The 26,713-nt window shown below is 43.0% G+C and overlaps 1 long non-coding RNA gene across 1 annotated transcript in view; it reads left to right on the forward strand.

Annotated features, from left to right (window-relative positions):
* The window catches only part of LOC125630860 (uncharacterized), a 57,154-nt gene extending 36,161 nt beyond the window's left edge, over positions 1-20,993 (forward strand). The window contains exons 2-4 of the long non-coding RNA XR_007354806.1: positions 3,841-3,970; positions 8,971-9,068; positions 20,457-20,993. This is a non-coding gene — a long non-coding RNA (uncharacterized LOC125630860). The remainder of the gene's footprint in view (positions 1-3,840; positions 3,971-8,970; positions 9,069-20,456) is intronic.
* Positions 20,994-26,713: the final 5,720 nt, after the last annotated feature.

Here is a 26,713-nt window from a genome sequence, read left to right on the forward strand (position 1 = left end):
CACATATCTATTCAGGGGACACCATCATAGGGCCTAATCACATCAGCCACACTATCAGAGGCTCGTTCACCTGCACATCTACCAATGTGATATATGCCATCATGTGCCAGCAATGCCCCTCTGCCATGTACATTGGTCAAACTGGACAGTCTCTGCGTAAAAGAAAAAATGGACACAAATCAGATGTCAAAATTATAACATTCATAAGCCAGTCGGAGAACACTTCAATCTCTCTGGACACTCGCTTTCTGATCTCAAAGTGACTATCCTTCAACAAAAAAACTTCGAAAACAGACTCCAACGAGAGACTGCTGAATTGGAATTAATTTGCAAATTGGATACAATTATCTTAGGCTTGAATAGAGACTGGGAGTGGTTGAGTCATTATACTAACTATTTCCCCTTGTTTATTCCTCCCCCACCACCCCAGACGTTCTTGTTAACTCCTGGAAATGTGCTGGAAATGGCCCACCTTGATTATCACTTCAAAATGCTTTCTCTCCCCCCACCCCACTCTCCTGATGGTAATAGCTCATCTTAAGTGATCACTCTCCTTACAATGTATATTTTTTCATGGTCTGTGTGTATATAAAATCTCCTCACTGTACTTTCCACTTTATGCATCCGATGAAGTGAGCTGTAGCTCACGAAAGCTTATGCTCAAATAAATTGGTTAGTCTCTAAGGTGCCACAAGTCCTCCTTTTCTTTTTGCGGATACAGACTAACACGGCTGCTACTCTGAAATCAATAAAAATAGTCAGGCTAATCTGCCCTGTCCTCTGTATAGAGCTCAGACCCTTTGTTGCACCTACAGGTTTCAAGGGAAGAGGGAGCAGGCCCTCCTGCATCCATACACTGAGAAGGAAGCCTGTGCTAGCTGGTGGGGGAGAAGGGGAGGGAGAAAGGGACAGTCTGATTTGAAAGCAGCTTTTGATATAAATATTCCAATAGCAATTTCCTAGTTCTGCGAGCAACACATCTGGCCACTAGATGCCACTGCTGCTCCATACAATGTCATCTTTGGAAAGCTTAGACCAAGACAGTTAAAGTTACAGTACTGCCAGTGAGGGACAGTTGCTGTTCTGTTTCCTTAAGAGAAGAGAGACAAAAAGGGAAAGGAAATGAGCCACAACCTAAGTAAAGACAGGAAAACTGTCAGTAGTAGTTTATTAGCTTAAAACCCTGACTTCAATAGTTACTCCACAGAGAGAATTTGCCTCTGTCAGTGTATTTTACCAGACACTGGTGGAAAGACTATGTGGAGAACTCAAATGTAGGGTGATCTGGATCCTATTCTACCAAATGTACAGAAAATTGAATGGCAGTTGTAGATTCTGTGGTGGTGAAAATGCTACAAAAGGCAGTGAAGTATTAGTTTTCAGATCCTACACTTCATCATGTCATTCTGCTATAGGATAATACCCAAAACACTGCACCACCAGAATGTATGTACCATTTAATATTTCTTGTAGATTATGCATAACCCTTCTGCCAGGTGAAGTCAGTAGCGACAAGGGCCAGACTCAATATCTAGGGGTTCCTTTTTAACAATACATCACAGAACTGGCTTGAGCACCCACCCAGTAGCCTGGGAAAATTACACACCACCTCTGTGTACCACTAGGAGGCAATACTTCCCCTTTCACAAACACTGAGTCTGTGTGTAGAAAAGAAACTTTTAATAAAAAGGGGAAAGTAACCTGGCATTAATTTGGGAAAACTCTGCAAGCAGGATTCAGAAGCATGACCATGAGCAAAACACCCATCCCAGAGTACATTGGGCCGTGTTCTTTGCCTCAGGTTCTCACCTTTCAGTGAGAAAGTCCAATAAACAAAAGCTCCTTCTACTCCCCTCTCCCTCCACCATACCCCACTCATAGTTGCTGTCCTTGGTCAGCGAAGATCCAGAGTTCAGAGGTGCATTCACATGAGTTCACCTCCCCTCTCCCCCCCCTTCCCCCCCGCCCCACGGGAGGGAGAAGGCACTCTGGCTCGGTCCACTGTCAGTCACTCTGCTGCCACTCACTCACTCGCTTGGCCATCAGCTGCTCACTTGCTCTGCCATCGGCCATGTGCTCCACCTCCACTTGTTCGCTCATCAGCCTTTCCACTGCTGCTCACTCGCTCTGCCAGCAGGCGCTCCACTGTCACTCCCTCCACCATTGTCCTCTCTACTGCTTCCGCTGGAGTGTCTTGAGGTCCCACCACTGAACACAGTGCTCAGTGAGTTCAGCTGTTCATGCGGGAACCTCAGTGCTCGTGCAGACTGGGCAGTTTCTTTCACCAGAGACACTGTTCCATCACCGTCTGATATTTAGGCCCGGTTATCAATGATTTCACCTCTACTGATCCACAACAAAAGACTCTCAATAGAGCCTTAATCTTCTCTGTCATTGCACAGTGGAGAGGAAGAGGGTCAAATCATGTCTTGGACCCTTAGGCAGGGCCCACACCACCAGGAAGAAACACTTATCCTCCACCTTCTCTCATCCCCACGGAGCTTCGGTGCCCCTCCCCCCTGCCTAGTGAGTGAAGTTCAGTTGAGGGTGAGTCCCTCAGTCAGAGCAGTGCTGCTGCCCTTGATTCACACAAGGATAAAAACCCTTTATTACCCCTGCCCCCCCCCCCCCCCCCAATAACAAAGCAACTTTCGATCCAACCCCAGCCAACGGTGAGCATTTGGGCAAAGCAGCTCCATCATGCTGCGCAGTAGGTGTGTCTATGCAAACAAGGTCGGTTCCTGAAATCTTCTCCCCTAGCTCATCACTAGATGTCAGGGGAGAGCTCATTCAGACCCTGCTTACATATGTACACTGAGAAAGATGACTCCACAGATAGTGTAGCTCTGAACAGAATTATGCCAGTTTATATCAGCTGAAGATCTAGCCCACCAAGTCTTTCGTTTAACATTGAAAGAGTAAGTTTTAAAAAAAAGAATTTGTCCCACTGGGAACCAGACAGATGACTATCAAACTAATTTCTTATAAGCCACCAAACAGGAACATTTGGTCACTACCAAACTGAGCTGATTCAAACCAAGCCAGAGATGTTCAAGTGATAGGCACCACTATGGGAGAGATCCCTCTCCGTATATACATAGTTACTAGATAAGGTGCCAATAAATGGGACTCAAGAAAGTGTAGCCTCGTTCTTCGGTTTTGTAGGTGTAATGAAACTCGGTTTGCACAGGGCTTCCTCTGGCAGCATTTTACAGGCACAGTCTATGCCATCCCCATCTCCTGAGCCAATCAATCACTCAGAAGAAGCATTAGCTAAGAAACTTGGCTTCTTGTCAGCCACAGGATGTCAGTGTTTCCTACAGCTTATTGCACAGTAAGTTTGTCAGTGATGATTATTCACTATACCTTAAATATAATTCATTTAATGGGGGGGTTCTTCATGTCTAGAGGTAGTAAGTTACACATTTCATATTGTATTCTTCTAGTTAAGAAGTCCTGTTTAGAGAGAGAAATGAAGCTATTTAGAAGCTGGATTTAAATGGCTTCATTTCTCTATTGTCTATAGAGAAAAGTCTAAAGATCTTGGTGATTTGCATATCGCAAAGCCAATGTTTGATCTACTTATTACCCTTTGATATGACAGGGAAACACCAGATATTTACCATTTATGTGGATCTGATAGTTTGAACCTGGAGTGTATAAAGAAATGTTTAACAATGTGTCTTTGAGATTACCAAAAAAGAACAAACATTAAAGCTGTGACTAAGAGTATATTAAATATATACAGTAAATAGCCATCACATTGGTAACCCTGATATATCGTAGCAAGCATTTTTAATACCTCCTGCTAACCGATGGTCATTTTCCTTGGATTCACAGGATGGCAGAGCTCACTTTAAATTGGAAAGGGGCAGAGGACCAAACTGATATTTGTACTTTTGTTGAATAGTTTCTCGTTCATGAGTAGTCCAACTGAGACCAATGGGAACACTCACATTAAATACTCAAGGTGAGTAAAGCTATCAGAATGCAAATGTCCAGTCCATATAGATGTGTTTGATTTCTCCTTTATACACAAAATGGACTTTCTCTTCAGGCCAATTCGCTTTGCTTAAGTTGGTTTTACTTCAGTGGAACTATTAAATTCCATAAAATTACTCCTGCTTTATGTCCAGATCAAGATATCTTGACTCCAGTTTAGTAGCACTTTAGTCCTTGGTCAGTCTCGTTGATTTCAGTGTACTCAGTTTAAGGAACCTTTACTCAAGACGAATACTAGCTGAATCTGGCCCTTAGACTGGTGTAAGCAAATTAACAATCAGATCCCTGGTTAGCTATACCCAGCACCATGGGCCCCTTGAAACTAGTGGTAAAAATTCCACCGACCCCAATGCAACATTTGAAGTCAATGGCCCATTGACTTACTGACCCCCATTATTTAACTTCACATCTAGATCTGTCAGAGTGGGAAGCATACTATAAATTTGCTATCTTGTTAACAAGCGCAATCTCTGGCCCAATGTGTGTTCAATAATCAAAAAAGTGTCTCTGGGTCTAATCCTCCACTCCCTACGGTGGCAAATTTTCCATTACAGCCAGTGGAAATTTTGTCTTCATTGAGGCTGCATAAACAAAGCTGTTATAAGAACATGACAAACCTTTTGTAGCAAGTAATTTACTGAAGTTGGGCCTTGTTTACAAGTTATCCGTGCACAGATCTGGTTTGGAAAATGTGTTTCTCATCCAAGATTGTTCTCACCGTTTATTGTAGGATCTAGATTGTTTGGCAACTCTGCTATATCCACGCCTATTTGTAATTTGTGGTGTGTGACAATGTTGCCAATAGAACTGGGTGAAACTTTTTGCACAGAACTCCCCCTCCTGGAAAAAAAGCACGTTCGGTGGCAGAAATATTCTGTGATTTTGTGTCAACTTCAGCAAGTTGCTTTCTTTTTCAAAATAAACCTAAAAATTCCCTCCCAAACTGAAATGTTTTGATTGAACACTTTGGAAATAAAATTTTTATGTTTTTTGTTTGAGATGAAAAATCATTTTGAAGTTTCCTTTAATGATATGAATAAATATTCCAAAGAGTTTCCCAAAACAAAATCTATTCTGACTTTTTGAAGTTGCCAATAACCCCCCTCCCGAAAAAAAATCCATTATTTGCTCATTTCTAGTTGCCAACTCCTGATTTTTATCCCAAGTCCCACAATATTTGGTGGGTTTTTTTTCTTCAAACCTCATCTCAGAGGTGTGTTATTTTGTGAAAATATCAGCTTTCATTTAAAGAGTTTATAGGCATCATGGTTTCATAGAGAAGCCTGAAAACATTATTGGCATGCATCTTACAGGCTGACAACCCAGAGAACCCAAGGTGTGTTATTAATATTAGTTTGCTTAGATTTTTTGAATGCTTGGAGTTAATAAAACTGGATTGGTCACTTATATCTCATGGTATATTTCTTCCTTTTTGACTGGATGGCAAAGGCATTTCAAGATGGCTGCGCAACCACTTCCAACCAGAACTAGCATAATACTAATCATGAGACAGGAGCTTACCAAGCCAGTTTTGTTAACAAAAGAAGCATTTATACAAAAGTGTGTAAAGTGAATAATGAAGATCACAAATACTATCTAGATGATTCATGTTTATTCAAATGAGCATCCACAAAGTTTTAAGCAGTATCTATCCGGCTTTCTGGGGAAGGATGGTCTTGTGTGGTCTGCATTTAGTTCATAGTTGTGCCCCACAACTTCTCCTATGACTAGCTTAATCTCTCCAGCTCACTGCATCTGGAAAATGGAGATCCAGTACTCCCTTTGTTTTGCTGATTGTAATTTCTTCAAAGCAGGGACTGTCTCTTACTAAGAATTTCCTCAATGGGCCCTGGTCACAGTTGGGGCCTTCTGAAACTACCATCATGTAAATAATCATCTACCTATGGTGGGCATAGAGATTTCCAGCTTGACACAAGATAAAGATGAAGTTGCAACATGAAAACTATGGGGGTCCTGCACCACTATGCTGCAGATATAATGCTCATCGACTATGCTCCTTTATTATTTTATTTGTTCACTGCCTTTGGAGAGAGAAGTTGTAAATTTCATAAAAGAAATTCCATCTAAAGAGTGACATAGTGTAAAGGACCTTGTGTTAACAGAGCTCAAAGTAAATATTGATAAGGTAAATATTAACAGGGGGATCGTTCTCTCCATTAAAAATTCTTGCAATGCATTGTTTATCTATACGCTAAGGGAAGGCTCCATTAGGAACTCATTGTTTTATATTCTGCACTGTGTAGCAGCTTCTACCTAAATGATTTGCATTTGTTCTGTAACATAAAGCCAGAGGTCTGATTAGCTGATGTGAATAGCAGAGCCCAAAGACAATATCTGCTCATTTTTAAAGCAGAGTAAAACTTTGCAGGAAATATCCTTAATTTGTCAGTATGAACGCATTTAGCTTGTTATGTATGCAAGAGATCAGTAAAATATCTTGCCAGTCCAAAATAGACACTACCACTCATTTGATGAGTTGGTGCCAAATTCTCTCTCTTATTCAGGCAAAGTCCCCACTTATCTCAATGGGTGTAGGGGCACGGATCCGTGTTCATGTCACGCTCCCTGTCAGTACCCAGCCCGGGCCAGGGAAGCTAATGATCCAACCAGCAGACCAAATTCGGTGATGAATCCTGATCGCATGCCACCTGAGGCACATTGCGCATATGCTAAGAAGTGGGATTTATGCTTTGGAAAATACTATAGGGTGTGACTCATATGTACTCTGTTTCTTCTGTAGACTGCATGCCCATAATAGGAGCCTAAACGGCATTGGACTCTTAATGGGAATTGCGGGACCGGACATCTTCACACCGCCTTTGAACTTCCAGCTTCTGACGAGTTATACCATTTTACACCAGCTGACAATCTGGTCTGCAGTAGTTAGGGGGGAGAGGAAGGATAGCCCATTGGTTAGGGCACTGGCTTGGACTTTAGAGACCTGGGTTTAAGCCCTTATTCTGCCACAGCCTTCCTGCCTGATTTAATGACTTGCCAAGGGTCAGTACACCTCCATGCCACATCTGAAAAACCAGGATAATACCTACCTCACAGAAGTGTTGTGAGGAAGCTACCTTAAATACTCCAATACACTTGGATGCTCTGGTAATGGATGCTATGAAAATACTTTACATAGCACACACGGTCATTGAATTCAGTGAGAATGAGTTAGGACCTTAAATGCCTGATCCTACTTGCACTGATGTCAGTGAATGCTTTGGCATTGATTTCCTTGGGGACAAGGATGAAGCCCCATGACTTTCATTTCACCATTTAATGGCTAGAGAAAAAAAACAGGAGTAAACGTTTGCCCCACAACAATGAATATTTACCTCAGAATGAGTTAAAGACATTTGTATTGAGTAAAGTAGTAGCCTCGCAGAGGATCAAAGACGTGCTTTAAAAAAAAAATCCAGCATTTCTTTGTGACAACACATTATGGCAACTCTGCTAGCAAACATTTCTCGGCTGCAGTTCCACTTTATCAGCCCCAAGTAAAAGAATTGATATGTCTGGATAGATAAAGTAAATGGAAACTCAGGACTCATTCCAATTTTCTGTACTTTGACATATTTTACAAACCTGAGAGTAGCCAATGCAACACTAGTTGCTCTTTGTATATAAATATCGTACATTAGAAGATCTCTGAAGAATTGTTTGTTTACTTTTCCCCTCTGCTTGCCTATTGGTTTTATGATTGGAAGACAAATGCAATGTTTCCTCACCACATACGTTTGCAATCCAAAACACGATTCCAGAACAAGCATTCATCTTCATTGGTTGGTTTCCAGGCTGATAAAACACAGGGAGATATTTTCCAGTGGTGCCAAATACTAATGTAGCAGAAGTTTATAACTGTAATGAGTTCTTTGCCACGGAAGAATGGTTCTTAAAGGCTTTTGATCAATGCTACCCACAAGACAAATTTACTGCTGGTGTAACTTTGCTGACTGGAATTTAGATGCACTAGGGATTAATCTGAATCGGGTTTTATAATAGGTTTCTGTTAGATTTCTTAGTCCCAGCTTCCAAAAGTAAAAAGAATTAGAATGCATTAACAGGTGAGCTATAAAACCACTGGTCACTTGTGGTCATTAGAGATTACACTTTTCACAAGAGTAGGGATGTTTTCCTCTAGTTTTAATGTGGGTAGCTACATTTTGCCAACCGAGAGTCTCACTAAGGTGATCTACTGCTAAAGAGGATTGCTGTACAGTTAGACTGCTGCCAATCTTCATCTCAAGAGGAGCTGCCCTGCCATGGTGCCTGACGTGGTACCTCTATATGTTGCCGGGTCTAGTATTTGTCTGGTTTCCCCACTGGCTTTTTTTTAATATTCTGGGAATGGGGCTTTATTGAGTTACAGCAGGCATACTGGGGAAAGTGGAGAGGCTGTTGAGGGTTGCTTCATAATATGAGGATTATCCTTCATTGATTCCCATGTTGTTCTGTGGCAATACCCACCCACTTCTATCCCTACCCATATGCACAAGAACTTTGATAGCAGCCATTGTAGGGGGAGTCCCCAGAAACACAGAAGCTCCTACAGGAATCACACATTCCAGGACATAGCAGGAGCTTGTAGGGTCAGGAAAAATTAGGCCCTAACTGGATAAACAAAATAGATAGCTTTGAAAGTTACTCTGCTGTGATAAGAAGCAGCAGATGTCTCAGGGAAAACTGAAAGCTATTTGTAGAAACAGTTCTATACACTGCCAAATTCTCCCCTCAGTTACACCTGTAGAATGCCATTGAATTCGGTGGGATTGCATATGTATAGCCAAGATCCAGCATGAGTTGAAAAACAAAGCTGTTTTCATAATTCAAGTGCCTTTCGAACTACAGAACAAAGACAAATGCGGAGGATCTAAATCAAAAGTCAGAAGATATTTTGAGTCAAGCAAAACATTTTGTTTGATCCTACACAATTTTTCATTTCGAATTCAGGCAGTGAAAAAAGAGGAGGAAGTGGTGCTCCCCAAGTTCAAATTCTTCATGTACATCAGGGAGAGAGGGAAACCAAACCTGCATCTCCCACATCCCAGGTGAGTGCCTCAGCTACTGTGTAATGGTTACAAAGAGGATGTGTGGCCACCATCTCCTCCTCCTGCCTTCTTTTTGTTACTCCAGGACAAAAAAATCGAAATGTTTCAGTAATGTCAAAATGAAGCCATTCCTTTCAACATTACCAAAACATTTTGATTGTTCAGTTCCATCCGAGCTATTAGCCCAACTCCACATGAAGTTGTGAATAATTGTGAGACAACTAAAACTGGTTTGTCAACAAATCGTTTATTCACCGAAAACATCTTGCCCAACTCTGCACTGACTGTGATTAACGAGAACCAGATTCAATTCCCAACTATACCACAAACCTCCTGGATTACCTTGAACAAGCCATTTAATTTCTGAACCTCAGCCTCCTGTCTCTAAAATGTCCATAAATACTCCCTTTGGCTCATCCTTTAAGACTGCAAGCTCTTTCGAGACAGGGATGGTTTCTTATGATATGTTTGTACTGTGCGTACGGTGGACCCTGATCTTCATTGGGGCCACTTGATACTGCTGTAATACAAACGATTCCATATACACGTGGTAGATACGGGTTCTTAGCATGCTTTTAGGGAGAAGGAGGGATGATCTCGACCAGAGTAATCCCCTTGATGATAAAAGCCATATAAGGAACAGGGTAGATCTGAGAGGTTCCCATTTGAAGAACTGCCACCCAGCTGTTTTATTTGGGGGCCAATAGAACCTCTGGAGTCCAGCAGATCCACCAAACCCAGCCACCTGCATAACTCAGCTTCTCCTTCACTCTGGTGGAGCTGAGCTGACAGGGCTAATTCTGTGGCCACCAGCCCTTGAATCTGTCAGGTAGGTAATTGTCCACATTTTACAGTTGGGGAAACTGAGGTACATGGTTCATGTAAGTTCTTATAACAAGCCTATTCCCAGCTCTGCTAGAACCCAGATAACATGACCCTACTTGAACCAGCAGACCATACTTCTGATGAAGTCCATATTAATTACCCAGTACCATGTCAAGTTCTTAGTCTGCATAATATTAACCCAGTTTTATTTTAATCTGGTGCTGCTGTGCACATGCATATATCTGCATAATAATGAATATAAGATATTGTGCATATGCATTAGATTACTTGCACAGCATCAGTATCATACTATTTTCAATTCTTGCCTTCCCATATGCCAACAGCAATTAACTACGTTATGGACTAATTGCTTATGGAATTTCATGTTTATTTCAAAGTAATTTCTAAACTCCATGAGCACCAGCACTTTAGAACAGCAATTTAAAATGCGAGAAACTTCCTTTAAAAAGAGAGAGACACTCGTGAGTTAAAATAAATGCTGACCTTTTTGGTCGACTGGAAAGGGGATATAAATAGTCTATGTTTCCGTACACTAGACCTCAGACTACTTCATAAATCTTGGACCTGATTCTCACCTGCCTGGCACCTTGTGCAGTGAGCGCTTCTGCAACATGAGCATAGAGTGCTTTTGTTATTTGGCTTCACCCGCTTGGCACAGCTGCGACTAGACCACATGCAATGGGTAGATGTTCATAATGGACATGTCTTACCTCTGTGATTCACTAGCCCTCAGACAGCTGTGAGCAGCTCATGGACTATACGGAAAAAATGTCTCATAGTAAAACAATTCTTTAAATACTTTCAGGGGTACTAGGAACTCTCTCTACTCATCGGGATTTTTGTGTGCGTGCAGGAATGGACCAACTCCCACTAGCTTAAATAGGAGCAGAACAGGCTTTACTTTGGAATTTATGTATTGCTCCTTTTAATCATTATCTGAATTTAAAATCCTATGAATCTGACATTATAGTCACCATAGCAACTAGCTGTGACATCACAGATGAAGCGTTGTTAATAATATTCGGCCTTTTTCCATCTTCACGATGAATAAACCCACAAACAGCCCGGAGAATGGTAAGTATTGCTGCCTAGGTCATAGCTGGAGAAGTTTAAGGCAGAGAGAGCTTGGACGACATGCCAAAGGTTACTTAGGGAATTGGTATCAGAGCTGGGACAAGCATACAGGAATTCCTGGCTACTCATCCTGTGCACAGAGCACAACAATAATATTTCATTGTTTAATATATGGCTTTTGTGCCATAGCCCAGCATGGGGCTTTACAGAGAGAGCTAAGCCAGTCCCTGCTCACGGCAGTTACAGCCTCGTCCCCAAAGGAAGAATCCACATGAGGAACTGGGAAGTATGAGGTTGCTAGACATTCTTCCATTGCTGCACTCCCTTCAAGGTTTGCCCTCTTGGAAAAGTTTCAGAGGAACAGCCGTGTTAGTCTGTATTCGCAAAAAGAAAAGGAGTACTTGTGGCACCTTAGAGACTAACCAATTTATTTGAGCATGAGCTTTCGTGAGCTACAGCTCACTTCATCAGATGTTTACCGTGGAAACTGCAGCAGACTTGGATACTATTAATTTAGGCTTAAATAGAGACTGGGAGTGGCTAAGTCATTATGCAAGGTAGCCTGTTTCTTCTTGTTTTTTCCTACCCCCCCCCCCCCAGATGTTCTAGTTTAACTTGGATTTAAACTTGGAGAGTGGTCAGTTTAGATGAGCTATTACCAGCAGGAGAGTGAGTTTGTGTGTGTATGGGGGTGGGGGGGATGTGAGAAAACCTTAATCTATGCAGGAAATAGCCCTACTTGATTATGTAAAGAGTTGTCACTTTGGATGGGCTAGCACCAGCAGGAGAGTGAATTTGTGTGGGGGGTGGAGGGTGAGAAAACCTGGATTTGTGCTGGAAATGGCCCACCTGTTGATCACTTTAGATAAGCTATTACCAGCAGGACAGTGGGGTGGGAGGAGGTATTGTTTCATATTCTCTGTGTGTATATAAAGTCTGCTGCAGTTTCCACGGTAAACATCTGATGAAGTGAGCTGTAGCTCACGAAAGCTCATGCTCAAATAAATTGGTTAGTCTCTAAGGTGCCACAAGTACTCCTTTCCTCTTGGAAAAGAGCACTAGGCCGGGGCTTCGCAACATTTTTCTTTCTGAGGCCGCCCCGAAATGCTATAAAAACTCCATGGCCAAGCTGTGCCACAATTGCGGGTTTTCTGCATATAAACTCCACGGTCGGTGTTAGGGGGTAGCAAGCAGGGAGGTTGCCTGGGGCCCCGTCCACAGGGGCCCCCATGAAGCTTCATTGCTCAGGCTTCAGCTTCAGCCCCAGGTGGCGGGGCTCAGCGACCTGAGCTTCAGCTTCATGCAGTGGGGCGTTGGCTTTCTGCCCTGGGCCCCAGCGAGTCTAATGCCGGCCCTGCTTGGAGCCCCCCCGAAACCTGCTCGAGGCCCCCTGGGGGGCCACGGACCCCTGGTTGAGAAGTACCGCACTAGGCGATTTTAGTGCCAAGCCCACCAGGTCCATCCTTGGCTGCCTAGCAGCACAACTCCACTGGAATTGCACTCCTAAGGTTTCCTTATTGCCCATAGCTACCTGACATAGGGCTTTACGCAGACGTTTACATTGACAGTAAGAGCTGGGAAAACACTGCAGAAGTGGGTGCAATGTTCATTCACCTCTTTAAATGAACCCACGTCACCTAGTATTTGCACCTGTGCCGGACTAGGCTGGGGCTAGAACAACAGGCTCCAGAACACAGGGGAGACAATGCCCAGGGGGGAATTATATCCCCCTACTCCTTTAAGGCTCTGGCCTCTTTTTAAGGGAAAAGGCCTAAGCTTCCCTCCGCTGAAGGCCAGTGCAACATGTTCCCTTCCCCACTCCTGGCAGGCTCTTAGCAAACAAAGAAAACAAGGAATTAAACAGTCTTATCTGCAGACCTTTTCAAAGAGAGTCTGACCTAGTCCTTAAGCAGACAAGAAGCATTCCGCTTCTCGGGTTCTCTTGCTACTTAGCTCTGCTTCACTAAGTGCAAGAAGATCCATTTTTCTCCCTTTCTGCTTCCTGTAGCTGGGGGGCAGGTGAAAGCCTTCACACTCTGTTTCCAGGGTCGCACAGCCTCCGCAGGGCAGGGAGGCTCCCTGGCCCTGCCTTCAAGGAATTAACCCCTTGTCTCCCTGCTCAGGTCTGGGGTATCCCACCTATTTACAGTGCTGATTGGTGGCTAGGTGTACAGAATAGCATGGCTTCAGCAATGGAAAATCCCGAGCCCATTTCCACGTAGGAAGAATGGAAATTTTGCTGCTGACTTTGATGAGGACAGGACCAGTCTCTTAATGTGCACCTAATGCTTGGGTTCCAACAGTGCTATGGGGCCATATCTACGCCAGGCTGGAATTTGACCCTCAGTGTGAACAGGGAATAGACATTGATTCCCAGTACTGCCATTGCAGTCTCTTCCTGTGCACACTTTGGCAGGAGGAGCAGCAGCTCTGGCTCTACGGGTGTCACTCACACCTGACACTAGAAAGTTGTCATATAAGCTATGGGCTTTTCTGACATTTGCCACTGACTCTGTTTCTACCTGTAGTGGCTTTGGTGCCCTTGGAACTGTCTAGATCAGCGGTTCCCAAACTTGTTCCACCACTTGTGCAGGGAAAGCCTCTGGCGGGCCGGGCCGGTTTGTTTACCTGCCGTGTCCGCAGGTTTGGCTGATCGCGGCTCCCAGTTCGGCTGATTGCGGCTCCCAAAGGATGTACTGGCCGCCACTTCCAGCAGCTCCCATTGGCCAGGAGCAGAGAATCGCGGCCACTGGGAGCCGCGATTGGCCGAACCTGCGGACGCGGCAGGTAAACAAACCGGCCCGGCCCACCAGGGGCTTTCCCTGCACCAGCGGCGGAACAAGTTTGGGAACCACTGGTCTACGGATGTCTTAAAGGGTCATGGGCTGGGGAATTGTCTTCTCTATTCATTACTTGTTTAGGTCTGATTCCATCTAGCAGAGGGGCATACCAGAGCTGCGTAAGAGTAGAGACATGAATTGTTTGGTAAGATTGATTTTTTCTTCATTGCCTTCCTCCAAGCCCATTGTTCTGGTATTTAGCCTCTCCCCCTCAGCTTCCCTGCCTTGGAAGGGGGGACCAAATCCACAGATCTGAAGACACTGTACCCTGACCTAAAGGATAGGGCTGACTCTTCTCTTTATAATAGGAAGAAAAAAACACCTCATGAGAGGGATTGGTAGCAAGGGTTGATTTCAGAATCTGCACTTACATCTGGCTTGCACTTACATTTAATAATGATATTGATCTCTTAGCAGTACTCTGAGGATTCATTAGTTAATATCAAGAAAGTGTGTGGAAAGTGCTAAATTACAGAGCCCCCATTGACTTCAGGCCCATGATTATTTACAAATTGGATTCTAAATCTATATTTTTCCTTTTTCTTTCCTTCTATTTGGAACATTTTAATATGCTTCCTTATCTAAACCATCCTAAGTCATAGCAGTAATAATCCCGCATTGGCAGAGGGATGTGCTCAGTGACCTGTTAGTTCTTTTCCATCTCTAACTCCTCTGATCTCTAACTTTTGAACATAATACACCATACAGCCCAGTAACTGGGGGGAGGCTCTTCAGGGAGACAGAATAATCTCACCAGTATAGATTCCGCAACAAGGGCATACACTACTGTGTAGCTCTAGAATCTGTAAGCAGGTTTGTTTGTTTTTTTGCCTGCATATTTTTATTTTATGCTTTACTGCTCTGGTGACAAATTTTAATTTATATTTATTTTTTATGTCCAGTGTTTTATTATGTTGGCACTCATCTGAGTTATAGACCAGAATGGGAGATTGTTATACAGTCGTTTACTTTTAAAAGAAATAGGGCTTTTCAAGCAGCTAATACAGGAAGATGTATCACCAGCCTGAATAATTGTGACAACCATAGACCGTATCAGTGCCTGTCTGTTTGCACAATACCCTACTGCATTAAGAAAGCCATCCCAGCTGTCTTGGGCGCTGGAGTCACCCATTTCATCACTTGACACTGCAGCAGATGTTATGGATTGATAACAGACTTCACTTCATTCACTCCACATCTAAGATTACCTCTGGAAAAAAAAAATCAAATACATTATAACACTCCCAGCCATTTGTAAAGAAAAAAAATCAGCAATTTATTCTCTCTCTCTCTCTCTCTCTTTGTAGTGTTAAATGGTCCCTTTTTTAGCTTTGAAAATATATACTACTTGCTTTTTTAATTTACCACGTTCACAGTGTGGTAGGTCTACAACAGAGTAACCAAGCAAAAGAGAGGTTTAATGATTTAAGGAAATTAAGATTTGGACAGGTTTTAGGATTATGAGTTACATTCTCAGTATATCGGATGCCTTATGTTTACAGTGATAGTATGTAAATGTGGTGTGTTCATTGTACTGGCGGCAGAAACATTGAGCAACCGACTGCTGCAGTTCTTGGGCTAGTAGACAAATTGTGCTAGGAGGATGTATATAAGCATCCGTCCTGCTGATGTATGATATTCTAGTCCAGTGGTTCCCAAACTTGTTCCGCCGCTTGTGCAGGGAAAGCCCCTGGCGGGCCTGGCCGGTTTGTTTACCTGCCGCGTCTACAGGTTCGGCCGATGGCGGCTCCCAGTGGCCGCGGTTCGCTGCTCCAGGCCAATGGGAGCTGCGGGAAGTGGCGCGAGCCGAGGGACATACTGACCGCCGCTTCCAGCAGCTCCCATTGGCCAGTGGGAGCTGCAATCGGCCGAATCTGTGGATGCTGCAGGTAAACAAACCGGCCTGGCCCACCGGGGCTTTCCCTGACGGGCCGTGTGCAAAGGTTGCCGATCCCTGATCTAGTCCAAACTCATGTATTACATAGTCCATAGAATGTCTCCAAAATTATTCCTACAGCAGATCTTTTTAAAAAAATCCAATCTCGATTTTATAAATTGCCACTGGTAGAGATTCCACTATGGCCCTTGATAAATTGTTCTAACAGTTGATTACCCTCACTGTTAAAAATGTACATCCTATTTCCCATCTGAATGTTTCTAGCTTCAACTTGTTGCCATTGGATTGTGCTATAGCTTTGTCCGATGGGTTGAAGAGTCCATTATCAAATATTTGTATTTATAGGCCATGATCAAGTCACCTCTAAATCTTCTCTAAAGAGGCAACAACCAGCTCAGGCCTAACAGAAGAGGGATTCAAACCTACACAGGTGTACGCTCACTGGGGCTTGATGTGTTAGCCATTCTGGTGAGCACAGTATTACAGGGCCTCAGGAGCAGGCCAGGAAGCTGATCATGACTCTCAGAGTCTCAGTTTGATTCCTGGTTCCCCTCTACTCAGTGCCAGACGTACCAGATCCACACCTGTTGCAGTGTACATCCCTCAGTGCACTTCTGCTGGCTGCAACAACAGCCTTGGCTCTGCCCATTCCCTGACACTTGCTGCCTATATGAGTGGGAGTGAGGGACACAGCAGCCTTGTGGGGCTATTCTCCACTTCTGAGCTGCTGCCCAGTTTATGGTGCAGGAGTGTAAGGAGGTACCGTAAACCTCCTGGATCCCAGGATCCCAGGCGTCGGTGCACAGTGTGTCCCTCAGTCTGGCCTTTAGTGAAGTGAAATCTGGGTTAAGAGAATGTTGAAGTTGCATGTGTAAGCACAAAGGCTGAGATTTGCAAAAGAGCCTCAGGGAATTAGGCACCCAGTTTCCACTGAAATTCTGTGGTATCAGGGGGCTGAATTCCTATGGCCTCCTTTGAAAGCCCCAGTTAAGAATGTCAGAAAATCAGGGGAAAGACTTTCAAAAGCCCTTAAGTGATGTTCCATTGAATGGGAACTTGTGTTCCTAAATCTCTTTTCCACTCCTGAAAATCTCAGCCAGCAACGTTAAGGGTGGGTAGAGGAAAGGATGCAGATCAATTTTGGGTTTTGTGTGGAAACCATGCAAAAAAATGTTTGGTTTTTGAGGCTTTGTCTCAAAATTAGTCTAAACATAGTAGTTACATCTCAGGTTCCCTCTGAGCACGCTAACACCCAGAAATATGCTGATGCTGATTGTTCAGAGAAACCGTAAGAGACAGTTCTCTGCTCTAAAAGTTTGTGGTCTAACTGGAGCTGACAGACAAGAGAAGACAAAGCATAAAAAAATTAAGGAAAGACACAAATTATATTATTGCAGGGTTTTGCACTTTAGACCTGTGTGTGTGCTGGACATTCCAATATGTTTGTTTTTATTTTAAAGGCTGTAAGCATGTTCATTTTTGGTAGATGACACTGCAGAAACAGGTCTTTAGGAGTGACTTGAATTAGGGTGGTGACTTAGCAGACAGATTCTGAGAGGCTGTCCCAAGTATAAAGGGAAGAATGGAAGAAGATGCAGAGATATTTGTATGAGAAGGAAATGAAAGGAGTATTGATGTGGGTGTCACTAGCAGAGCAGAGGTGGGTGGAGAGAGACTGGGAAAGGAGAGCAGGTCAGAGACATAGCCCTTGGTCAGAGATATGGGCCCATATCCTCCCATTGAAATCAATGGGTGATAGGCACCTAAATGCCTTTGAGTGTGTGGTCTATAACCTTACCTAAACTGGGGGTTAGCACCCGTTATGTCCATTGGGGTAGTCTCTATATCAGTGTAATCCCTAGGATAGAGGGGCAGAAGCAGAAGTGTGGGTAGGCCGGTGGGTGCAGTGGGTGATTGATACAATCAGATTTAAACTCAGTCAAATAACTAATCTCAAAGGGAAGCTCAGGAGCTCTAAACCCACGACCTGCAACTAAAAACAGACACAAGAACCCAAGTGAATCTAAAGGGATGAGTTCCTGTAGCTCTATTCCTTAATTAAATCTGGTAGATACAGCTGTCAAAGGAAGCATTGGGATTCACCATAGAATCGTAGAAAAGCTGCTAAAATACACCCATACAACTGAATCTAGGTTGTGTCCAAATCTTACTATGTGGAGTGGATAGTGAGTTTTGCACCCCCCTGAATAAAGGGCGGTGCACAGGGACACTGCTCTGGTGGTGGAGGGCCCTATCTCCTCCAAAGCTGCTTGGTAGTCACTTTGCTCCATTTACTAGGAGGCAGCACATTACTCCAGGGCTTCCTCTATGAGCTGTTGTGGGGCAGGATGGAGCCATGGCTCTGCCTCCTTTGAGATGATTTGCTTCTCTCCACCCTTTCCAGTGATTTGCTCACAAGACAGAGTACAGCACAAGAAATCAGTGGGATTTCTCGTGAGTTGCCCTTGCCTGGGCCACACAAGGAGGATGAGTGTGACACCTACCAAGAGGCAGTGACTCCTTTTGAGCGTCTAGGACAACAGCTCTCAATCTTTCCAGATTCCTGTACCCCTTTCAGGAGTCTGATTTGTCTTGCATACGCCCAAGTTTCACCTCACTTAAAAACTACTTGCTTACAAAATCAGATATAAAAATACAAAAGTGTCCCAGCGCACTATTACTGGACAATTGCTTACTTTCTCATTTTTACCATATAGTTATAAAATAAATCAATTGGAATATAAATATTGTACTTCCATTTCAGTGTATAGTATATAAAGCCATATAAACAAGTCATTGTATGAAATCTTAGTTTGTACTAACTTTGCTAGTGTTTTTTCTATAGCCTGTTGTAAAACTAGGCAAAAATCTAAATGCGTTGATATACCTGCTGGAAGACCTCTGTGTACCCCGAGGGGTACATGTACCCCTGGTTGAGAACCACTGGTCTAGGACAGGAAATTGAACTGGGACTCAGAAGTCCTCATTTATCTTCCCATTTCCAACCTGCTGCATGGAACTGCCCAACCCACTTAACCAGTCTGTTCTTCTGTTTTCCCTCCCAAGTCCTCAGCTTTTTGCTCATCTTCTCTATTTAGAGGCAAACAGTCTCTTTGCAGAATGCCTAGTACAGGGATCAGCAACCTTTGGCACGCGGCCCATCAGGGAAATCCGCTGGCGGGCCGGGATGGTTTGTTTACCTGCAGCGTCTGCAGGTTTAGCTGATCGCAGCTCCCACTGGCTGCGGTTCCCCATTCCAGGCCAATGGGGGCTGCGGGAAGTGGAGGCCAGCACATCCCTCGACCCACGCCACTTCCCCCAGCCCCCATTGGCCTGCAATGGCAAACCGCGGCCAGTGGGAGCTGTGATCGGCTGAATCTGCGGACGTTGCAGGTAAACAAACCGTCCCGGCCCGCCAGCGGATTTCCCTGATGGGCTGCGTGCCAAAGGTTGCCGATCCCTGACCCAACACAATGGCATCCTCAGTCACAGATGGGGCCTCTAGGCATCTCTGTATGTAAATAATTACGTCCCAAACCACTATATGTTAAAAGAATGTTAAAGTTGCAAAGTTGAACATGCAGATGTTGGGAAATGCTGGAGTGGAGGTTGCCTGCCCAATCTCTATGCACCTCCTGCTTGTCTATATGCGTTATCATTCAGTCTTTAATTACATGATCACATACTCCTTTTTCACAGGACTATGCCTCATTCCACAGCCTGCAACAGTTGGAAGCATCAGTTACCGGGAAAGTCTTGCTCAGCCATAGCAGTACTGGGCTGGAGCATGCTCAGGGTAGAGGGAATCTTCAGAGAATTTAGCTGCCAAACTCTAAGAAGTCTCAAGTGAGCATGTGGGCACTGAGATTTTTTAGAGTCTTATAACTTGGCCAATTTGGACAGTTCATCTTGGGAAGGTAAAAAGGCACATCCCTGACACAAAGATAACTCCCTGCCACATTTCAAGTCTCTGCTCTAAAGCACGGAGGTGTAAAAGCTTCTCAATGAAATGGTTGTAAGAATTTTTTTTTTTACATGGGAAAAATAATGCATTCCATTCTTGGAAACAATTAACCCATTGTTGCTGAAACTTTAATCAATCAATGTAACATCAATGCTCCTGAGTGGGTCATTGGCAGCGGGGATCGAACCAGGGAACTTTTGATCTTAATGCCTGAGCCAAAAGGCCCAGTTCTCATAGCCAAAGCTGTAGCAAACTCATCATTCACTAGCCACTTCTAGAGAGGGACAGAGCACCCCGCCAAGCAGGCATCGCTTACAATAATAATCATCTGCCTGAGACAGACAGCTGGTATAGAAAATTTCTGCACAAATGGTTAAAGTGGCAAAGATATAAGCAACTGAAAAGAGGGACTTATAATGGTAATATTAGGCAACCTTAACTACAGGCAGTGCTACCTGCTTAGCCCACAGAAATATTATTAGAAAAACAAATAATTAAACTGTCCATCCTATAACCTATGCCAACACAAGGGTCATTCACTACATGTCCAGCAGTTTGCAATGTTGAAACAAAAAACTTCAAATATATTTCTTCTGGAGTAGGGAAAAGTATTGCACAATAATGAGCCAAATCCACTCACTTGGGTCCTGTGATCAATCTATGGGACTCCTCCTTCTGGTGAGGATTTGGCCTGATGTAAATGAGGTTTAGTTTACCATATCTTTATTCATCTGCTGACTCTTATTTTCTTTTTTCAAATTCCTCAGAGCGTGACTCTTCAGCGATGGAAATTTAAGCAGAACCCTTTATGGGTTTTTTTCGTACGCACCTGAGTAACCGAAAGAGACGACGCCTTGTGTTATCACAGTGGAACGTTCTAACCTCTCCCCTGAAACTAGCTGTTGCTAGATTTGATGACAGATGTTGATGTGGGAAGAACATCGAGCAAAGGGCACTTCTTGCTACGGGCTCCGAACATCTACAATTGCTTGTTTCACACGACTGCGGTAGAAATACACTCTAATGTCTGATAAAAAGGCTGGCAGAAAAAAAGCAAGTAGATTTCTTTCCCATCTAATGTATAATGAAACATTAATATAAAGTCTCAAAGAAACTCCTCAACTGAGGAAAATACAGAACATTTTCATTATGTTAAGTCAAAGCCTCCAATTCATTTTGTCTACAGTAGAAAGACATGCAACAGTAACTTACTGTAGGCAACATTTCATAAGTTAATATCTAGCCCATTATTCTTGTGTATGTTTCCTGGAAAGAATGTTAGTTTTTCTCTATTAAATACATATTCCATTAGCTCATTAACTTTCCTATTGTTATTACTTTTATTCCCGCTAGTGGATTCTGCTGTCGATTACACCAGTGTAAATAGGGGGTGACTTTTATTGAAGTCAAGCAACTTCTCTGAACTCAGTGGAGTTACACCAGATTTACATCAGTGTAATGGAGAGTAGAAGCTAGCTGTCTCTGTCGTTCTTCACTCACCTCCCATCCCACCTGACTGGGAGAGTCACGAGATATGAGCAGCCTTGTGAGGCCTAGGACCCCATCATCCTGTCAGGAAAATGGCCAGTATCTGAACAAAAAGGTGAAGGTTGCAACCAGCCTTGTAAAAAGAAGCAGAATGGGAAACCCTTGGGTTGTTATTTTGCAGAGTGTGGGTGCTGTGCACAGGTCATTTACATTAAGTGGTAATGGGGGCATGTCAATTAATTGACCATAAAAAGTGGACTGGTGTCATTTTGTCACATGAAATCTGTGCAAGACAATGTGTGAGGCAAAGCTGCAAGGTTCTCCTCATGGCCCGAGCCTTTGTGTGGCTATGAGGAAATGGGGATATCTAGGGGCCCAGTATTCAAGTTATGCGAGGTTGGCAAACTATGAAAGAACCCTGAAGAAGCAATTGTCTGACATACATGGGTCACTAAACTTAAGCTAACGAGGGCCCTACAGGGAGAAGAAGTTTGTGGCGAGGCTGACCCTGGGATTCAGCGGGCAGTACACAAAAAAAGATATGTAGACTCCCATCCAGCTACCCATCTGTCACTGTGTGTTTCCTGCTCTACTGTCCAACTGGAGCCGTGACAGGAACCGACTCTTCCCCATATCAACTCTAACTAAAACAGGTTGTTCTCGGTCCCATAAAAGACCTGATCGAAAGCCCATTGAACTTGATGGGAGTCTTTTCTTTGACATCAATGAGCTTTAAATCAGGCCCCCAAAATTCCACTTGACTGACTGCAAGAGTAGATACGGGCCTGGAACTGGAATCCCACATCTATCCTGCCTTCCCATCTAGATCCAATTTTGATGGGACTGCACATAAAGAGTTTAGCAGGATTACAGCACAGTCACCCCTTTCCCTGCATACAGCCAACCAGCTCTAAATACTACATGCAAGCTAGAAAGGTAAATAGCTATTGGGCCAGATCTTCAGCCGCTGTCAATCGGAGTGGCTCCATTAAAGAAGTCCCCTCCAATGAAGTCAATGGACGTACAATGATTTATACCGATTAAGATTCTGACCCTCTATAAACCAAAACCTCTGAGGATGATAAAGGAGACATAAATAAGGCCTGAAGGATGAAAACACTTTTCTTTCCACTGCTCATAGGAACAGAGAGACATATAAGTGAAATACATTTTCTCCTGATTCAGTAGCTCCGCTACACACTTCATTTTAATCAAGCCCTATCATCCTTGTCATATCGCTAGCTAACGGTTGACCTCTCATACCTTTTTTTTCTCAGCTCTGTGCACACGCACTGTACATGTCCTCAGGTTGGAACATATCTCTCCTGCTCTTCCCTCCTCCCCTCATGCCATTGAAACAAATAAATTGCCTTCATGCTTTTTGCACATCCCAGGAAAACAATTACACTCCACGTCTAGATCAAGTGAAATTCCTCGTATTCCTCATTTCTCCTCCTAGGAAACACAGTGCACACTCCTGGAGTCTTCGGCCTGCTCGTGGGATGAAGAGCCTATTAGTTGTTCTCACTAAAAGAATTCAGAAAACTAGCATAGATACCAGGTGAGTAGCAGTTTCAATACATTCATTTTAGGGCCGTGCCATCTGAGGCTTCCCTGGAGTCACACTACAGGTCAATGGTAGAATCGAGGCTAGAAACTATTGGTCCTTCTCACGAAAGGATGATTAGTCTAGTGCTGAAGGAACCAGCGAATCAGGAGAAGTGGGTTGAATTCTCTGCTTTTCCACAGGCTTCCTGTGTGACCTTGGGCAAGTCACTTAGCAGCCGCTTTTTGGAGGTATTTAGGGGGCTAAAATCCCATTAGGTGACTAGCTGCATAATTGGGTGCCTCAATACCTTTGAAAATCTGGCTCTTAATCTCTTTCTGCCTCTGTCCTCCATTAGTAAAAATAGCGATAACCTACCTTGCGAGAGCGCTGTGAATGCAGTATGATTATGAGGTGCTCAGACACTGCAGTATTGAGGGTCCTATACTTACTTTGCCACTAAACCACACTCTCTCCTTGGGTTAAAAAATAGCAATTTAAGCTAGCCTTCCGTTAATAGAGCAATAATGTGCCTCTGTTATAGAAACTCATTTACAAGTTGCCAGTTGCATGTGCTGTTATTGACCACATGGTGACGGGGGCTGACGCTGTATGACATGCCCAAAGTCATGCTATTTAAACCTTGTTGCAAGCTGGGAAGCTGTGTGCATCTCAGTGGTATAGTATCAATCACATTGTCCCCCCACTGCCTCCATTTCAATTTTGCACAGGTCCATCAACATAGGGACCGAATGGCTAGGCAGCAGTTCTGCGGAAAAGGACCTAGGGGTGACAGTGGACGAGAAGCTGGATATGAGTCAGCAGTGTGCCCTTGTTGCCAAGAAGGCCAATGGCATTTTGGGATGTATAAGTAGGGGCATAGCGAGCAGATCGAGGGACGTGATCGTTCCCCTCTATTCGACATTGGTGAGGCCTCATCTGGAGTACTGTGTCCAGTTTTGGGCCCCACACTTCAAGAAGAATGTGGATAAATTGGAGAGAGTCCAGCGAAGGGCAACAAAAATGATTAGGGGTCTGGAACACATGAGTTATGAGGAGAAGCTGAGGGAGCTGGGATTGTTTAGCCTGCAGAAGAGAAGAATGAGGGGGGATTTGATAGCTGCTTTCAACTACCTGAAAGGGGGTTCCAAAGAGGATGGCTCTAGACTGTTCTCAATGGTATCAGATGACAGAACGAGGAGTAATAGTCTCAAGCTGCAGTGGGGGAGGTTTAGATTGGATATTAGGAAAAACTTTTTCACTAAGAGGGTGGTGAAACACTGGAATGCGTTACCTAGGGAGGTGGTAGAATCTCCTTCCTTAGAGGTTTTTAAGGTCAGGCTTGACAAAGCCCTGGCTGGGATGATTTAACTGGGAATTGGTCCTGCTTCGAGCAGGGGGTTGGACTAGATGAACTTCTTGGGTCCCTTCCAACCCTTATATTCTATGATTCTATGATTCTATGATTCTATGAGTCTTGAAGTCAAGGAAACAAATAGATTCTAAATAATGTGAGGAGGTAAACGACCCCATGAGAAGGGAACAAAAAAAAAAAAAAAACAACCCAAAACCCACCAGTGGCATAGTTCATGTGCTTAAAGATAAGCACATACTTAAGTGCTCTGCTGGCTTCAGTTGTCTAGCACAAGGCATTATGATAAGGAGTTAAATTCAGAACAACAGAATGTATGGTAGTACTCATTCCAGACTAAATTCTGGTGCAACTCCATTGAACTCCGTGAGGGTCACCTGGGTAGAAGTGAGAGGAAAATATAGCCCTCACTGGCTATAAAGAACCAAATGCATTGGGACCACTGAAACCATAATGCATTTGTTCCCCTATTTTCAGACATAGGCATTTCCAATAGAGCTCGAAGATTTGCATCATTAACTGAATGATGAAATAGTTAAGGTTCACTTGAAAGCCAGAGGAGATTTTGTTTTTCTACTGTTGATTACCCTCTGCAAACACAGCAGTATTTTGTTCTACTATCTGGTATTCTATTTTATTATCAAGTAATGACCACACATAGGATACATGCCCTTCTTCGGAAACTACTTACATATGATAACAAGTCCCAGAGCATGAAAAACAATAAGCTAAAAATCATTTAACGCAGGCCAACATCTCTAAAAAAAGAAATAATCTCAGCTCCTACAAATCACATCAGTAAATTCCCTGGCTCTGTGGACTTAAGTTTTAATGAGAAGTGATTGCTCCCATTTAATTTTCTTGATAGCCTGCAGCATTGAAATCCTGCACAACAAATAAGGGCAATTCTCTGAAGACACTGTGTAGGTGTGAGAAGGGCAGCAGATAGTCTAATAATAGTGGCTTGGATCCTGAATCATGGGAAAATGTAGGTAGGCTGTTCTTTGATCTGAGGAACAAACCTGTATCCTTACATTTAAATTTTGAATGATTGTGACAAAGAATTGTTTCCAGTTCTCCAATAAGTTGCTTGTAAAGTCCTTTCTAACTGAGTATATTTTTTTTAGAACTGGTTGACGTTTTTTGAAATTTTGATTTTTTTGATAAAAAAAATGTCATTGGCATTTTGGATTGAGAAAGAAAAAAGGAAAGGAAGGAATATTTCAGAGAAATTACAAAAGAGCTCTATTTTGTGAATTGCAATTTTTCAAATTTCAAAAATTCCAATGAACATTTTTCTCAAAAGGTTGAATTTTGAAATGGCTTCTCATTTTCTGATCATCTCCAATATTTATCAATATGCACAACAGTTACCCGGCATGATCATCATGACTGCAAGTAAAGACAGGTTCTCATCTGAGGAATAATAATAGAGCCAGTTGTAAACTTTTTGATAACAATGAAATTGTGTGAAAATGGAAACTGAAGTTCTCAAATTATTGTCACATATTTTTGTTTCTATTTTTTTTCATCTGCACAGAAAAATCGTAATGCTTGAACATCGAGTCCTTGCCCTATGTGCAAAAGTTTTGCCCTTGTAATAATATTCTGCTTAATAAGACTTGAATGCCCAGTTCTTCCTGAACTGTCTGAGAATTCTACGTTCAATGGTATCAATGCTCCAAGGGGAAAGTCTAATGAAAGGCATTTGCAATTTTAAGTGTGTTTTCCAAGCATTCACGCCAGAAATCTGAGGATAAGAATTATGCTGAATGAGGCCCTGATCCTGCATTTAAGCATGTGAGTAATTTTAACCACATGAGAAGTCACACTGTCATGTGCTTAATTGTTTATAGGACTGTGGGCCCAATCAATGAAAAGAAATGTATCTAACCAATCACAAAGAAACAGTGGCTTTCAACTAACAAGCCAAATTTTAAAAGTAGTAATTAAAACAATTAATCAAATAATTTTGATTTATTAATAAATCCAGAGAAATCATGAACTGTTCATGGACATTCTGTAAACACAAAAGAGGAAAAACTAATTGCATAATTGATTTGTTGTGCATTATTATTTAATGTCTAGAAATCAAGTGGTTAAATAAAGATCTGTGGGAAAAAAAATTCTAGAGATTTTGGGAATAATTCCTATAGACACCTATTAAATTTACAGAGGAGCCGATTGATTTCATCCTCATTAAATTCTATAAGACTTTTCCATAAGTATTTTAATCCTAAACTGAATGTAGAGTCATTTCTTAACCTAGTACTCATCAGAGCCAAGCAGAAAGATCAGACATACACAGCCACTGACATTGCTGTAATGATACTGTACATTTTCTTAACCTCTATTAGGAGGTGAGAGAAGATGAATATCATAGATACTGAGGGTTTTTCTACTTGAAAGTAATACAGTACATCTGGATTGGTGAATGCTAAATAATCAGTCTTAAGAATCTGACATACTGAATTGACTGGTCAGACTACTCAATTAACGGCTATAGGTATCATATGTGCCTTCTATCTGAAGCATTTACACGTGACATGGGATCCACTAACATGAAACAAAATCTCTGACCCTTATTTTTGGCAGTAACAGTAGCTGAAAGTACTTCA

The sequence above is a fragment of the Caretta caretta genome, chromosome 1 (assembly GCF_965140235.1).
Source record: "Caretta caretta isolate rCarCar2 chromosome 1, rCarCar1.hap1, whole genome shotgun sequence".
Lineage (NCBI taxonomy): Eukaryota > Metazoa > Chordata > Testudines > Cheloniidae > Caretta > Caretta caretta.